This window comes from Hordeum vulgare, chromosome 7H (genome assembly GCF_904849725.1).
Source record: "Hordeum vulgare subsp. vulgare chromosome 7H, MorexV3_pseudomolecules_assembly, whole genome shotgun sequence".
In the NCBI taxonomy this organism is placed as follows: domain Eukaryota; kingdom Viridiplantae; phylum Streptophyta; class Magnoliopsida; order Poales; family Poaceae; genus Hordeum; species Hordeum vulgare.
Window position 1 is genome coordinate 231,478,586 of NC_058524.1, and position 18,998 is coordinate 231,497,583.

The window sequence follows — 18,998 nt, forward strand, 5'->3', positions numbered from 1 at the left end:
AATTCACGGAAAATTTCGGCAGCACTTCGGTAGGAAAATGGGACAAAAAATTCGATAAGATGGAAGAAATAGACAATATTCATAACAAACAACTAAATAGAACAAGGGAACACCACAATCTTGATAGAACAACAAGATTGACCCAAAAGAGCAATATCACAAAGTCTCCGGAACAATAGAATAGGAACTAGCTCATACGGAAGAAGAGAATGAAGAAAGAATGACAACTACTAACTCCAATGAACTTGGCAAGCATCCTTGCAAGAAGAATTGGACGGAGTTGTTGGAAAAATAACAACGAAAAGAACAAGATAGTAGTGGGCTTATGGAAACCTTTCAAACTAATGAAGTGAGAACCAGCCACTAACAGAAACAAGGATTGATTGGGAGAAACAAGATATGAACAATTTCTTACACCAAGAGGATACATTGAGAACTTGGATTAATGACAAGCACCATGATAGCAACAATCCATAGGAAAATCTTTAGGTGAAATCCAAACCAAGATAACTCAATGAAGAAATCATGGGTTGAAACTATCTCATGATCATAGAATTGGTGGGTTTAATTTTCTCATTCTTGTAAGGAAAACTCTTCGAGGCTCCCACACTAACAAGAATGCTATAATACCACCGCAAAGGATAAAGGAAGAACAATTGCACATAGAAATGCAAGAGAAAGGATACTTGAGGTTCTCCAACAAGAATCTTGAAGAACACTTTGAGAATGAATTAATACCTTGATGAACCACCATGAAGGACCTCCGTATACAAATGAACGATGCAAAGATAACAAGGTAGAAAAGAATAAGATTATGACCTTGCCAGGATTTAGAAGAAGCCTCACAAAGAGATACTTAAAAGAACTTGGAACTCCAGAAAAGAAAAGATAAGCACACTTGAGAAAAAGGAATTGATATCATGAGCCGCTCCGGAAGAAGAATTCAGATTACTATTAACAAGAATAAGAATTATGTTATGCTAGTCCTTCATCAAGTTTAATTGATGACAAGCAACGGATTTAGCATAACACTTATTCTTCTTGAAGGAAACTTGAAGAGAGAGATAGATAAGCACCACTTGAAGCATAATTGAAGGAAGCACCGGTAAGAAATCACAATTGAATGGAATATCAAGAAAGCATGGAGACAAAAGAGAATGAAGAGATCATAAGCCAGCTGAGAGAAAACTTGAACAAGGCACCGGATAATCGAGAGACGAGCGAAGAGACAACAATTGAGAAGAATTGAGGATGAAAGCTGAAAGCTGAGAACGAAGAATCTTCTAAAATGATGGCCTTCAGAGGATCGAGAATGAAAACAACTCAGAGAAGCACTGGATAGCACGAAAAAGGATACTCATGATTGACAACAATTAAGATGATGGAACCAAGCTGAAATGATGAATCTGCAAGAGAATGAACCAAGATTGAGAGAAACACCCCTTCGGTCTTCAATGGAGAAAATGACGAGAAGAACCTCACCAAGAATAACTGAGACACTCCGGAATAAAGAAGAATGCAAGGTTGAGCCAAATATGAGAATTAATTCAAATAGATCTTGGAGAAGGGATATGACTGATGAAATTCATACTTACGTCATAGTTGAAAAGAATTAAAGACCTCTGGAAAAAATAGAAGAGACATATAAGATCCTGGGAAAAACCTATGGGTTATGGGGCCACTCAAAGAAACCACCGTTGAAATGATTGCTAGAACGAGAGATATTGCACCGGTATAAAGAGAACTAGATGAGGTTAGCACCTCGAAATAATTAAAAGAATTGAAAACGAGAAACTACTGAAATATGTTCAATGCTCCGGATGAAAAGAGAGGAATGAAAAACAAGATAGGCTCATAAGAATTTAACATAGGAAAGAATTACAAGGATGAAAAGGATGTGATGAATCACGCACAACTGAATTAACATCACCAAAAAAGATAACACGATTGAATAAAGATGAACACGAAGCTCCTGAGAATCATCACAATGAATCACCGGATACGACACGGAATAAAAGATAGCTGAAGCAACAATGAAAAGAAAACTCTTGGACGAAAATCCAATCACCGAAGAAAAGGGTGGGAGGGCGGGAAAAACAGAGACAACATGGGACAGATGAGATGAACTCCGGAATAAAATGAGAGAATGATCTGCAACAACTGGAGAAGATTGAATTCAGTTGCAGAGAAGCCCACCGGTTGAATGGAATTGGTACGATGACTCCGGTTGAAAAGAATTGATAAGACGATCTGATTGAGCAAAGAACTTGCATTCACATAAAAATATGAGAACACAGATTAGGAAAGATCTGAAATCACCACTTGACATCGAAGCAACACGAATTACCACATTCAACAAAACAAAGGGTGAGGCTTATGAAACAAGCGAGAACAAACTCATGAGAAAGATTTCGTCCGATATTTTCGTGGACACGAATCCACTAGATGTCGAACCCCAACCTAACATCATGCATTTGTTGGAAGAATGTCCTATAAGTAACAACTTGAATTCCCACCTATGAATTCCCGAAATATCTGGTCATGCAGTGTGGTACACGGATACAAGGAGTAATATTCACACAACTCCTATACAAACCCGTCACCTGTATCTCATCCGTCAACACACAACCAGAATCTCGTACCTTCATCTACAACAGACCCTCATGATCACAACGATACAAAGTATGGCAGTACTCCCGAACAATCTGCACCAGTACTGGGGACATCGGGGTTATCTCGCCACTACTAGTATTGAAGCAATTACGAACATCCTTCATTCTGAGATATTAGGAAATCTGAATGATAACGATGTGCTCAAGAATCCCCTGGAGCTCAACTCCCCTAAAACTCAAAGCAGATAGGAGGCACTAAGACAGAACTCTATCACATCGGCATCATATAGATCTCAAAAATATCCGCGTGATCCTAAATTTTTTTTGAGTGAGAAGAGGAGTAGAATTAAATTATTACGTCAAGATTCCTCACCAGAGCATAGAAGAGGAGAAAAAAGAATCCCACTCTCCGATATATAACTAGACTCAAAGCAGTTTTTCACTAGACTCGACTCAGCCAAGTTCGATCAATCAAGGGGCTCCTAGGTCGGTACCGCTCTGATACCAACTTGTCACGCCCAAGATACGACCCTATCCTCAATTTGGCATGAAGGCCTCGTCAGGGATAGAAGCGCATCTCGTCGTGTCGCAAGAATGAATATCGTTACAAGTACATGTATTGAAAAGAAGAGGTATATAAAGAGTTGGCTTACACTCGCCACAAGCTACATCAGAGTCACATCAGTACATTACATAATCATCAAGAGTAAGAGCAGGGTCCGACTACGGACGATAACAAACGACAAAAGAAGAACGACGTCCATCCTTGCTATCCCAGGCTGCCGCCCTGGAACCCATCCTAGATCGATGAAGAAGAAAAAGAAGAAGAAGAAGCAACTCCAAATGTACAATCAACGCGCTCGCGTCAAGCAACATTTACCTGTACCTGCAACTGGTGTTGTAGTAATCTGTGAGCCACAGGGGACTCAGCAATCTCATTTCCAAAGGTATCAAGACTAGCAAAGTTTAATGGGTGAGGCATGGTTAAGTGGTGAGGTTGCAGCAGCGGCTAAGCACATATTTGGTGGCTAAACTTACGAGTACAAGAAATAAGAGGGGGAAGATCTACGTATAACGGACGTGACTACTGATGATCAGATGAATGATCCCGAACACCTACCTACGTCAGACATAACCCCACCGTGTCCTCGATCGGAGTAAGAACTCACGAAAGAGACAATCACGGTTACGCACACAGTTGGCATATTTTAATTAAGTTAACCTTCAAGTTATCTTGAACCAGTGTTAAACAAAGTTTCCACGTTGCCACATAACCGCGGGCATGGCTTTCCGAAAAGATTTAACCCTGCAGGGGTGCTCCAACTAGTCCATCACAAATTACCACAAGCCGCATAGAAATCCTCAATCACGAAGCTCGCGATCTCGTCGGATTCCCTAGTGGAAAACCTCAACTCTGAGATTACTCAAAGCATCACCGGAATCCCGATGCACAAGATATCTCGTCAAAGGTAAAACTAATCCAGCAAGGCCGCTCGACGTGTCGACGATCCCGATAGGAGTCGCGTACCTCGTTCTCAGGACACGACGGATGAGCGATGGTTACCACGCCAAACGTCGAGTTGCCCCGGGTAGAAAGGCCGAGCCTTCCACCTTTGACCAAGTATATAGGTGCATTAAATTAAATAGCATTTAAATATGGTGATATAACAACGAACCCATGTTTTCACATGGAAGCATCTGCACCTGCAATTAGCAACGCTATCGACAGGGTTAAGCAAGCAGTAACATAGCCATCCAGTGGTTTGCTAGGTTGAACAGGTTGAAGGTTAACATGGCATTGTAGAGAGGCTGATATTTAACATGTGGTAGGCTACGAGACATAAACGATAGAAGCGGTAAAACTAGCATGGCAATGATAGTAATGGTACCTAGGGAAATGGTCATCTTGCCTGAGATCCCGCTTGGAAGAAGAATGCCTCCGTGAAGCAGATGAACCGATGTAGTCGAACGGGTCCTCACATCCGACACGCTTGCGGAACTCTATCGAGACGGAGGAAATCGGAAACAAGCATCAAAACAGATAATTCACCACACGGTGCACAACACATATGATGCAAGAGCAGCTGAATACATGCAAGACACGGCAAGACAATTCACACAATCAAACACTACACGTTAAGTGAAGTTTAATATGCAACGAGTTGCATATTGACGAAACTCCACGTTAATTATTTAGTTCTATCCCGATTAGATACTCGGCAATATTAAATGTGGTTAAACATGGCAAGAGGTGAAGCGTAATTAAACTAACTATCTAGGCATTTTAAATGAGGTCGGAAATGTCATATAGCACCTCCGAAACGACCTCACATGTTAATTTACAATTCTGTCCAGATCTAAACTAACACATTTAATTAGTTGTTAAACAGAAAAACAAATAGGTTCATGTGATTCTACGCGTCGAGACAAGCAACCTACACATAAAGAACATCTCCAACGGAGCTACGGATCACAACATACGGACACCGCAAGATATGATGGCATGAATGCAATATGTGTGCAACGACGGTCACAAGCACTTCAAAACACACAACCAGCAAGGGAAAATGAAACTACACGAGATTCTAAGCAAGTTTCATGTAGGACACGATCAAAACGGAGCTACGGTTCGAAAACTATGAGCAAAACAAGAAATCACTATAATCTGCCAAAATCAGCCACATAGCATTTCCTACACCCCACAACTACGAACTATTCAACTTAAATATAATCAACCAAGGCATGACACGACAGAGGGTGAGAAGCACTACAACATACAACCAACAACAACTAGCATGGCAGCAAGGAACACTAGGAAAAGAAGACACAACATGGCATCTCACACACTATTTCAGACTTAGTGAAAATTACACCTCATGAGAGTGCAGTTTTCGATCTGAAGCAATATTGAAAGCAGCAAAATCATAAGCTACAGGAAGCCAAATGGCATGAAACTTCACAGCATGCTAGAGAAACACAATGGATACAACTTACTCCATTGGACCAACCTCAAAAGCGCTACAGATCAAAAGATAGAAGCAAGACAAGACAACAACAAAATATAACAGATTCCAGACTTAGAAATATTTCAGCACCTCCAAATCAGCACTATTTCTAGCAACTTGAGGGCAATCAAACCACACCTAAACATGCATTTATATTGCAACTAAAAATACCAGTGGCTAGACAAAACATCCAAGAACAACTCTCTAGTTGACAACTCATTCAAACGAAGCACGGAATAAATCCTACGAAATAAACAAAAGGGCATCACGGCAAAATATCACGCGAATTAACTTACTCAAAAGCTAAAAGTAATTGCACAGAAAAATCCCATGGATTTTTCTACCCCGAAAACATATAAAATATGTGGGGTTGCGCAACAAAATAATGCCACACAAAAATGCGAGATAACGTCCTAAACACGGAAAATAATCTAGCGGCAAATCCCTACGTGCAAAAATACCAACGGCTACTCTAAAATACATGGCAAATGGGTCCCTAGAGCATGAACCTTTTATCTACGGCATACGAGCAATCCGGACACGCGCGAAAAATAAACTACGGGCAAAACATATTAGGACAGCACGTGTTTCTAGGCATACGGTGCGCTAATCGATGTCAAACAATTATGCATGTTGCGAAAACGTATTCTATGGGAGAAACTACACGAAATCCATATATAATACTCTCCGATCCGACACACGGATAATAAACTACGGGCATTCGAATATACGTTATTTTTCTGGAATTTAATTAAATTCCAAAAACTCCTAAATATACTAACGGGCCGAACAAGGCAGCGCAATATAGCTAACTATCGCCGGGGGCGGGGAATAGACGAGCTGGAGGGATGCTCACCTCATGGGCCAAGCCCATGGTGCAGGGAGGCAGAAAGGCTCGCGCGGGGGCGCCTGGTAGTGGGCCGAGGTGGCCTACGCGGGAGGCCGGCCCACGCGGGTGCTGGCGAGCGCTGGGGCGCTCCCTCGTCCCGATCTCAACGAGACCAAGAGAGGCGGCGGCAGCGCTGGGATGGCCGCGACGGGGAGAGGCGGACGAGGCTCCGGCGAATGGAACCGAGGGCGACGGCGGATCTGGCGGCCCGGTCCGTGCAGCGGCAACGGCAGGCGGCAGTGCGACGATGAGGTGCATGCGAGGCTCACCGGCAGCCGACGCAGCTGCACTTGGTGGCGGCAAGGCGCTGGCGGCGGCAAGGCGCAGGTGACCGGAGGCAGCGCTCGGGAGAAGGAGCAGCGCTTGGATCCGGCGACGGCAGGAGGAGACGCGGCGGCCTGAGGGGACCAGCAGCGAGGACGGCCTCCTGCGGCTGCACAAGCAGCTCGGGAGGAGCAGGGGAGAACGCACAGCTCGGGTGGCAGACGCGACGACGGGCTGCTCCGGGCCTAGACGGGCTCGGGCGGGCCCCGATCTGGGCTGGGAGGGCCGCGCGAGGAAGGAGACAGGGAAGGAGGCGGCGGGTAGCTGGTTGGATCGGCGCGGATCCCAAGGAGGCTAGGGTTAGGACGGATTAGAAAGGGCTAGCCTTTCTTTTTATAGCAAGAGGGGCTGGGTTTAGGGATAGAGACCGTTTTCGGGCCGTTCGATCGAGATCGGACGGTTCCGGAAGTGTCCTAGATTTAGGTTTGGCTAGATGGGTCATGCAGAGTGGCTTAGGCAGAGATGAGAGGGAAGTAGCGCGGCGCGACAACACGGTATTTAAAACCCCGAAAACATCCGACGAATAACCGAAGACGCTGCCGCTACGGTCGACCGTTCGGGTACCAGACGGACTCCGATCGCGACGAAATTCGACAGGCGGCCTAGCTATAACTAATCACGACCGCATGCCAAGTTTCACCTCGATCAGAGAAAGTTTTAAACGCACTTTAAATACAGGGTTTTGACGATGCCGCGGGCGCGTGCGAGTGCGGTCGGGCTCAGAACGGACAACGACGAGAACCGGCAACTAACAACGGATGCAAGTTTTGAAAACTGGCGGCAACGGAGATGCCGATGCAATGCAGATGATGCGCATGATGCGATGATGATGAGACAAAAGAAAATAGACACACGACGAAAACAGAAAGAAGGGAGAATCTTCTGGAACGTCGGCATCGGGCTGTCACAGTCACTTGGTGAATTTCTTGATGAACAAATTGCTAGAGTGAATTCTGAAACTGATGATATTGCTGAATCCGATAAAACTAAACACTATGATTCACCTGCTAGACCTAGCTCTCCTAGATATGAATTGCCTAATATACTTGAGGGTTATATTATGGAAGAAGAAGTAGCTAGGGACTTTCTTTCTTGTAAGGATAGAGATGATCTTAAGAAACTGCTATGCAAGTGGAGGAAAAAATCTTTGAATGCTAGAATGCAATATTATCCCAAGTTTGCTACTTCACCTATATTTGTTACTGATAAGGATTATGAATTATCTGTCGATCCTGAGTTAATTACTTTGGTAGAATCTGATCCTTTCCATGGTTATGAATCTGAAACTGTTGTGGCACACCTTACTAAATTGAATGATATAGGCACCCTATTTACTCATGAGGAAAAAATCGTTATTACTATATTCTTAAGCTGTTTCCATTCTCATTAAAGGATATTGCTAAGATATGGTTTAATTCTCTTGCTCCTGGTTGTGTGCGTAGTCCCCAGTATATGATTTACTACTTCTCTGAAAAATATTTTCCTACCCATAAGAAACAAGCTGCCTTGCAGGAAATATTTAATTTTGTGCAAAGTGAAGAAGAGAGTCTCCCACAAGCTTGGGGGAGGCTTCTCGAGTTACTTAATGCTTTGCCTGATCACCCTCTGAAGAAAAATGAAATACTTGGTATCTTTTATAATGGACTAACCAATGCTTCTAGGGACCACCTAGATAGTTGTGCTGGTGTGTTTTCAGGGGACGAACTGTTGAACAAGTTGAACTACTGCTGAATAATATATTGAGCAATGATAATGATTGGACTATTCCCGAACCACCTCCAAAACCAACTCCGAAGAAAAGATGTATTATATTCCTCTGTCCTGAAGATATGCAAGAGCCAAAGAAATCTATGAAAGAAAAAGGTATTAAAGCTGAAGATGTTAAGAATCTACCACCTATTGAAGAAATACATGGTCTTGATAACCCAACACACGTAGTTGAGGTAAATTCTCTTCGTAGATTTGATGGAGGTGATATATTCCTTATAATAAGTCTGCTAGCCAATGCTTGGATGAATTTGATAACTTTGTTGTTATACAAGAAAATTTCAAAGCTTATGTTAGTAGACAATTGAAACATAATGCCTACATGCTTGATTGTTTGGGTGATTATATGAGTAGAACTATTAATGACCATAGGCTTATTAGTAAACATGCTTCCATGGTAACTACTCAAGTAGAACAAGTACTTAAGGTACAAAATGATTTGCTCAATGAGATGATTAGTAAGAAAAATGGTCATTATGTGAGAGTTGTGACTAGAGGTGGTAGAATGACTCAGGAACCTTTGTATCCTGAGGGCTATCCTAAGAGAATTGAGCAAGATTCTCAAAGAGTTAATATTGATGCACCTGGTCCTTGTAATAAAAGGAAAAAATAATGACGATAGGACTTTGCATGCTTCTAGCGAACCTATTGTTGAGTCACATGAAAACCCAAAAGATATCTCTATTTCTGATGCTGAGACATAATTTGGTAATGAACATGAACCTAGTGATAATATTAATGACGATGTTCATGTCGATGCTCAACCTAGTAATGACAATGATGTGGAGATTAAACCTGTTGTTGATCTTGATAACCCACAACCAAGGAATAAGAGATATGATAAAAGAGATTTTATTGCTAGGAAGCATGGTAGAGAAAGAGAACCATGGGTTCAGAAACCCATGCCCTTTCCTCCTAAATCATCCTAGAAGAAGGATGATGAGGATTTTGAACGCTTTGTTGAAATGCCGAGACTTGTCTTTTTACGTATGCGCTTAACTGATATTCTGAAAATATCTCCTTATGCTAAGTATATGAAAGATATTGTTACAAATAAAAGAAAGATACCGGAAGCTGAGATTTCCACCATGCTTGCTAATTATACTTTTAAGGGTGGAATACCAAAGAAACTAGGAGATCATGGAGTACCTACTATACCTTGCTCTATTAAAGGAAGTTATGTTAAAACTGCTTTATGTGACCTCAGAGCTTATGTCTGTGTTATGCCGTTCTCTTTATATCCTAGACTTGATTTGAATAAGTTGACACCTACTGAAATCTCTCTGCAAATGGATGATAAATCAACTGCTTTACCCATCGGTATTTGTGAGGATGTGCCTGTTGTGGTTGCAAATCTTACTATCCTAACGAACTTTGTTATTCTTGATATTCCCGAGGACGACAGTTTGTCGATCATCCTTGGTAGACCCTTTATGAATACAGCAGGGGCTGTTATTGTCTGCAACAAAGGCAATGTCACTTTTCATGTTAATGGTAATGAGCATACGATACACTTTTTGAAGAAATAACCTCAAATTCATAGTATCAACTCCATTGAAAAAATTGCAACATTTACTATTAGAGACTTTGAATTCCCTCTCCCTACTGCCAAACAGAAATATGATATACTTATTGTTGGAGACATTCATATCCCCATTGAGGTAACCTAGTGTTATTCGAAAGTTCTCTGGTTCCATGTCATTCGAAAAAAGTTTGTCAATAAGACTTGATCAACCTTATTGATGTATTATTTTTGACGGGCATGAGATGGATGAATTTAGAAAGCACAACCTTGTGTACCCAACTTTTATTTTCCGTTCCTTAGTTTCAATTTAGTAAAATGCTATTATTTCTCTGTTTCCCATTTTATCCGTGTAATAGAAAAATAACGTGAAAATAAAAGTTCTCAAAACACCGTGAAAATTTAGTATGATTTTTTGCTGGAATAATTAAGTATTTTTGGTATAAGAACACATCAGGGGGCTGCACAAGTGGGTCACAAGCCTGCAGGGCGTGACCACCCCCGGGCGCGCCCCCTGGCTTGTGGGTCCCACGTGGGGCCCATTCACTTGTTCCAGCACCCATCCACTTCGTCTTCCTCCGGAAAAAATCCCACCATTGCTCAAACCCGTGTTTTAGCTCATCTTGCCGCCATTTTCGATCTCCTTGCTCAAAACTCCATTTACAAAACTGTTTTAGGGGATTGTTCATAGATATGTGACTCCTCCAATGGTCCAATTAGTTTTTGTTCTAGTGCTTTATATGTTGCAATTTTTTGCTGTTGTGGTGACCTTGTTCTTGAGCTTGCATGTCAAATTTGTAGGGTCCCAAGTAGTTTTGATGCATGATATATCTTCTAGGCACTTTTGGAGTAGTTTCTTCAAGTTTTGATTGAGCTTTGTTCACCCTTATTTGGAATCACTAAAAATTTTGGAATTATTTTTCAGAGAAGAAAAAACGTTAAGGAAAATATACCAAGGTCGTTCCTCAAGCAAGAAGACCCCGGGACTAGTGATACGGGAGCCCGACTCTGAACCACCAAGGGAAGCTTAAGTGCGGCCTTGTGAATGGCCGTCAGATCCATTCATGGTCCATGCCGGATTCAAGGAAGAATTTTACACGTATATAAGAAATGCTGGCCTTGAAGATTTTGTTTCAGACCAATGCAAGCAATATTATCAACTCACTGATTCCTTCGTGCGGAGGTTTAAACTTTCATCCAGACGTAATACACATTCCATTCTATTTAATCTTTATGAGAAATCTTATTGTATGGACCTAGAAGATTTTAACCATGCATGCAAAATTCCACAATGGGGGTAGCCATAGTGATCCTCACAAAACCAAATATAATGATTTTCTTGCTAGCATCACTGCGGGAGAGACTAGAAATATTACACAATTTACCTTGGAGAGCATTCACTTTCCTGCCATACATTATCTTGCTCTCTTCATAGGTAGATGTATTAACGGTAAACATGAGCATTGCCACCTTCGTACCTGACCTTAGTATTCTTAAGAGTGCGGTCATGGGGGATAGACGATTTAACTTGGGAGAATTATTGCTAGGAGACAACATAAAAATGCTAAGGCTGGAGATTTCTTTGGTGGAATTTATGCTACCCGTGTAGCTAATTATCTTGGGATACCTATAAGGGAGAATGATATTGAGTTACCGCTTGCTTTTCTTGATTATGAGGCTATGGTGCGCTACCAGTTTCTTAAGAGAAATGAACAACCCCTCCTATACCGACTAATTTTTGATAGACATCATGTTCTCCATATTACCCTTCCTTCTCCTGCCTTCTTTAATTTTTAGGAAAAACGGAGGTACTTTATAACTAGAGAGGAGGCAAACGAGTACGAGAGAGAGGCGAAAGTCGCTCGCCTCTACGCTGAAGCCGTTCAGGCAGCAGCCGCCGCAGCCTAGTACAACCCCAACTATGAGTTTGGATATTATCCGGGCCAGCAATGGCCTTAGACCAACTTCGGCCAAAAGCCTAAGCTTGGGGGAGTACGTATTTCTCACCGACATTACATTCATGTTCACACACTCATTCCAGTTGTCGGTGTCCATACTTTTTCATTGTACCATCCATGGTAGTTTATTTATCATTTTTGTTTTCTTCTTGTGTGTTTCACTAACCTTGAGAAAATGCAAAAAAAACTTAGTTCTAGCTTTATCTTCTAGTTTGTTCAAGTTGTAGCGTTAAAAGAAAACCCAAAAAAAATCGTTCTTCTTTTGCTTGTTGGGGGGCTTTCCCGTGTAAATAGTTTTTCTTTGTTCTTTGGGTCGTAAGGAGAAGACCACGATGACATGCTGAGTGGCTCTCATATGCATTATCGTTTATCTATCAGAGAGCCCATATTACCTTGTCTTCTCCTTTGAGTATTGCTTGCAAATTCCAGCTTAGTCCAATGCACGTGCACTCTTATTATTATTATTCACACCGTTCGGTCGTGCAAGTGAAAGGCAATAATGACGATATATGATGAAGTGACGGAGATGGAGAAAAGCTGGTATGAACTTGACCTATTTTGTTTTTTGTAAATATGATTAGCTCATTGTTCTGGATTCAGCTTGTTATGGATTGAACATGTTTGCAATGACAATTAGAGATTATAGTTACTTATGCCATGCTTAATTAGCTAGGAGTGAATAATGGTTTGTCTTGGGTGCCAACATGCATATTAAAATGGTTGTGATGTAGTATGATAGAATGGTATCCTCCTTCGAATGATTCGAGTGGCTTGACTTGGCACATGTTCACGCATGTAGTTGAAACAAAACCAGCATAGCCTCCACGATGTTTATGTTCATGGTGATTTATATCCTACTCATGCTTGCATTCAATGTTGGTTAATCTCAAAGCTTGTTTATGACTGTTATCACTCTCTAGTTGGTCGCTTCCCAGTCTCTTGCTAGCCTCCACTTGTACTAAGCGGGAATACTGCTTGTGCATCCATTTCCATAAACCCAAAGTTGTTTTATATGAGTCCACCGTACTAACCTATATGCGGTATTTACCCTCCGTCCCAAGTAAATTTGCATGTGCCATGGTCTAAACCTTCAAATAAATATTATGTTTTGTATGCCCGAATCACTCATGTAGTGACTGGGGGTTGTGAGTATCTTCCATGCTAGGTGGGTTATTCTCACGATATGCGTTGATTCACTATCATTCACGAGAAAAGTGGATGGTATTCGGGAAGCCCAATTCCATGCTCAAAAGTCAAATCAAAGTATAATAAAACAAAACTCCCCCAGGATTGTTGTTTGTATGGACGGTACCCGTGGATTCGGCCCGCCGTGGAGTGTGATCGATTGGTGGAGGGGGAGTAAAAACTTTACTATTCTGTTTGGCAACCGCCTATAATGTATCTGGCATGGAAGATATTGATATCTCTTAGTTGTTATGTTGAAAATGAAAGCATACCTCCCAAAATTTTGATTCATCCCTGTTTTAAAAGCTCGAGCTCTAGCACCTCTATAAACCAATGCTTCCCTCTGCGAAGGGCCTATCTATTTTACTTTACTGTTGAGTCATCCTCTTCTTATAAAAGGCACCAGTTAGAGAGCACCTCCATCATTTGTATGCTTTGTTATCAATTGATATTGAGAATGAGTATGACTGGATCTCTTTTACCATGAATTACAATGTCTAATTAGTCCTTGTTCTTCACAGGTGCTCTGCATTTATGTTTTGCGGTCTCAGAAAGGGCTAGCGAGATACTAGTATATCATATTGTATTATGATTGTTTTGATAAAATTGTTGTCATCCGAGGCTTATTATTATCGCTCGCTAGTTGATTATGCCATGGATATAAGTAAATATGAGACCTAAATATTATTGTGAATGTGGTTAGTCTACAATCTTCGATGAAAATCCGAACATCAGTTGGACATATTTACAACAGCAAGATCAAACAGAGTTTGTAAAAGTTTTTCTTTATCACTTTCAGTTTATCAACTGAATTTCTTGAGGATAAGCAAAGGTTTAAGCTTGGGGGAGTTAATACGTCTCCAACGTATCTACTTTTCCGAACTCTTTTGCCCTTGTTTTGGACTCTAATTTGCATGATTTGAATGGAACTAACTCGGACTAACGTTGTTTTCAGCAGAATTGCCTTAGTGTTATTTTTGTGCATAAATAAAAGTTCTCGGATTGACATGAAAATTCACGGAGAATACTTTTGGAATTAATAAAAAATTATTGGAGAAAGAATCAACCGGAGAGGGGCCACCACCAGGCCACAAGCCTGCAGGGCGCCACCCTAGGGCGCGCCCCCTGTCTTGTGGGGCCCATGTGGCTCCTCCAACCTCGTTTCCACTTCTATATATTCCTATCCAGGGAGAAAAAAATTCGAGGAGAAGAGTTCATTGTGTTTTACGATACGAAGCCACCGCTATCTCCTATTCTTCCTCGGGAGGGCAGATCTGGAGTCTGATTTAGGCTTCAGAGAGGGGAAATCGACGCGGTCGTCATCATCAACCATCCTTCATCACCAATTTCATGATGCTCTCCGTCGTTCCTGAGTAATTTGATCGTAGGCTTGCTGGACAATGATGGCTTGGATGAGATCTATCATGTAATCGAGTTAGTTTTGTTAGGGGTTGATCCCTCGCATCCACTATGTTTCTGAGATTGATGTTGCTATGACTTTGCTATGCTTAATGCTTGTCACTAGGGCCCGAGTGCCATGATTTCAGATCTGAACCTATTATGTTTTCATGAATATATATTTGTTCTTGATCCTATCTTGCAAGTTGTAGACACCTATTACGAGTTATGATCTGCATCCCCCAGGGTGACAATAACTAGTATTCTTTCCGGTGATTATCGTAGTTTGAGGAGTTCATGTATTCACTAAGTCCTAATCTTTGGTCCGGTTCTCTATTAAAAGGAGGCCTTAATATCCCTTAGTTTCCATTAGGACACCGCTGCACGTGAGGGTAGGACCAAAGATGTAATGCAAGTTCTTTTCCATAAGCATGTATGACTATATATGGAATACATGCCTACATTACATTGATGAATCAGAGCTAGTTCTGTATCACCCTATGTTATGAATGTTGCATGATGAATGCCATCGGACATAAGTATCCATCACTGATCCATTGCCTACGAGCTTTCCACATATTGATCTTTGCCATGTTTCTTTTCCGTTGCTATTGTTACAATCACTACAAAACTCCTACTGTCACGTTTGCCACTGTTACATTACTTCTATACTACTTTGCTACATATATTAAGTCTTCCAGGTGTGGTTGAATTGACAACTCAGCTGCTAATACTCGAGAATATTCTTTGGCTCCCCTTGAGCCGAATCCATAAATTTGGGTTGAATAATCTACCCTCGAAAACTGTTGCAATCCCCTGTACTTGTGGGTTATCAACGCGCAGGGAAGGGATGTCCCGCCACCGCTGACACCCCTCGGGCCTTGCCCCACGGTAGGAAGGGGCGGGGAGGAAGGGAGTTGGCGGCTTGGGGGAGCGGCGCCGCCCCGGGCGCCGCTGGGGGGCATCGTGTGGGGGCATAGGGAGGGGGAGAGGGAGGGGTGGGGGAGGGGGCTGGCAGCGCTGACGGGCTCCGGCAATGGCGGCGGTTGCGCTGGGAGCCGCTGGCGGCGGGAGGAACCCTAGCACCGGGACAGTTTCCGCTCCGCTCTTCCGCGACGCAACAAACTAGATAAGTCCCATGAACATCGTTCGAATATGCAAGCATGGATACTAAGACTAGAACTTAAACCGTGATGGATTGGTTTCACCAAAGTACTCAATTCGCAGTCAATTTTGGATTGCTTCGCTACTTACGTAAGTACTTATAATTACATGAAATAATTAAAGAGTACTATTATAATAAAAGATATCGGGATAGTCCCTTTGTTTCCTAAATATAAGGTGTATTGTCTAAAAATAAAAGTCAAATTTCTCTAACTTTGATTAAGTTTGTAGACAAAAATATCTCGACAAAGGCTTTCGTACCGCTTTATAAATAAATCAACGAACCAAAATACACGATCGGACGATACAATATGGCGGGGAGGCCCCTTACAAAATAGATCAAAGATAAAACATGAGCCTAGAACAAGTCTAACATCTCGCCGATGCCCGAACAAAGACCCCTAAGATAACACCCCCAAGAGGGTGACGACATGAAGCATCGCCGTTGCCGAGTCTGAGAATAGACAAAAGTTTTCACCGTGAGCCCTGGCACAGGTACGAGATCCATGACGTCCACTTCAAGAAGCAAGCGACATCCACATGTGTCACTGTCGTCGGCGCCAGAAGCGCGAAGGTTTCACCCGGACACACACCTGCACCACCAAGAGGAGTCTCGACCACCACCTCAATGAGGGACAAGCTTTCGCACCCTAGATCTGGGCACTGTGAGAGCAGGCCTAAGCCTCCCGTCATTACATCCCTAGTTGCCCACACGACCAAAATATGGAGTCACCACCGCTACCACGAAGCCTGTCGGAAAGCCAACCGTGAGGCTCGACGACCAGGGCTGCCGCCCCAGCACCGAAGCCCCTAGGCACCGCCGACCATCCACGTCACGAGTGTTAGGAAAGCATATTATCTCTATTGAAGGCCCAATCTATTGAAGGACCAATGGGTATATATATATTACACAAGATTTGAGGTGAAAGGAAAGTAAACATAGACTAATAGGACTCCTAGACCAATACTAATACTTCCTAACAATGAGCACCTAACCACAATAGTAAGAGTGAAAGTGAACACCTTTGACTCCGAGCCCGACATCAACCACCGGGTTTGGGTCGACACCAGTGGCTTTGGGTCGACACCTCCACAGTAGGAAGCGCCCATGCCTTTGTCCCTAACGGTCCCGGTGGACTGGGGAGGGGGGGGGGAAGGGACAACCCAGTGACTACCGACGGCCATCGCCGAGCACGCTCGCACACCGCCATGTCCGTGGTCATTGCATCGATCTGTACAATGACACAATGATGCCCGAAGAGCAAACCTCGGATCGACGCCACCACGACGCAAGAAGGAGGAAGAGCACTAAAGCAGAAGCTTGCACCAATGCGGACTAGGTCGCCCCCTACACTTGCGGACTATCGAACAACATCCACCACCGCATACCAGATCCGTGCCGCCTTGACCAGCCGGAGATACCACCACACACCGACTGCCGGCAACATGGACCACCACTACTATGGAGCAGCAGTCTGCCCCGCTGCCGTCCGGAGGACCCCGAGTAGCTCCACCTTGTCGGACCCGCGCCGCCCTGCCAGATCTGCGTCAGGTCCGCACCACCGGCCCGAGCCCGCACTAACCCCCTGCAGCAGCGGAGGCCACGAGTGACGGCTGGCCATGTTGCTTGCAGATATGGATGGAGCAGCATACCAATGCCTCCTTACGTAGGGAAGTTCCACCTAACCCATAGTCGTCCGTCCACGGAGCCATCGCACAGTCGCAGCCGTGCCACGTCGCCGTGCACAACCCCGCCTAGCTGCGCGCCTCCGCCCGATGTGGTTCTCCCGCGTCACCACACGCCATGAGGAAGGGAAAGGGAAGTCCCGCCGCCATCGACACCGGTGGGGGGGGGGGAGGGAAAGGGGTGAAGGAGGGTTGGAGAGGGCGGTGTGCGCTTTCGCCCCCCCTCGCAAGAGTGGGCTGGGCGAGACGGAGCGAGACAAAAATATCAAGATCAAGAATACCAAATCATCATCACTAGATTCATCATGAAATATATATTCATATTATATATATTTGGTACTATAAATCATTATATAGTTTGCTATAAAGTTGATTAAACATAGACAAGGTTTGGCTTTAAAAGAAAATACACCATATATCTATCTATACCTAATAATAAAGCGGCTATTGCTTCCGTCGGAAAACCCACCATGGTATTTTTATAAAAAAGTTCCTATAATTTTTGTGATAGGCAGAGTCCCTGCCCTAATATTTCTTAATAAAGAAAAGTTCTGTACCCATCACCGATCGTTGCATGAGTTGACGCTCAATGGATTGACATGATGCATGCTGGCCAGGTGAAGGAGCCCGTCGTCAATAGATAGCCAGACGTGACGGGAGCTTGCACGCAATAACTCAAATATTGACGTTGACGCGTGCATGCATGTGAGCAAATTGACGGGCGAGGGTTGCTGCCGTGTTCAGTACACTAGCCACTAGCCGCGCTCATCTTCCTCCCCATCGGCTATAGGTCAGGCAGTCTAAAATCTTAAAAAAAAGATCATTGGTGCGACTCCACACCATCGAGCTCGCCCGCGAAGAATCGAGATCTCCTCCGCTCCCTCGCCTGTGAGTCTCATCGAAATCGAGCTCCTGGAGAGGCAGGAGCTTGCCTCGCTACCTTGGCTGTGCTGGTTGCCGGTCGCCGGCCGCCGCACTTGCGCAGTTACCTCGAGTGCCTCCAAGCGACACAGATCTAAGGTAGGTAGGGACTTTGCATGGAAAGAGAGAGATGAAGACTTAGAGAGACGATGCATGGACAAAATCGCTGGAAAGAGAATAATGACAGACAACCAACCGTCGATAGCCTATCCATCTTAGCATCAAACCAAAACAAATATGGGTCCCACAAAGGGACGTGCGGTGTGTAGCACAATTGACTGCGTGATGTGCTCTAGATTTCCTATTATATTCTTTCTGATGCGTATACAATATATGGTTCATTTTGAGCTGAGATTTTTGCATGCACAAACGGATTTCGTGCCTCCTAATAATTACGCATGTCTCATGGATTTGTGTCTACTGGCCTACTCCTTGTTTGTCACATGATTAGTCATGTGGAGATGGATTTCTGGTTACAAGTGATTAAGCTTGTGATTTTATGATCCTTATCTCCATTCTTTTCTTGATCTCCCTTTTGCACCATCAATTTTTCTCATCTTCTCTTTT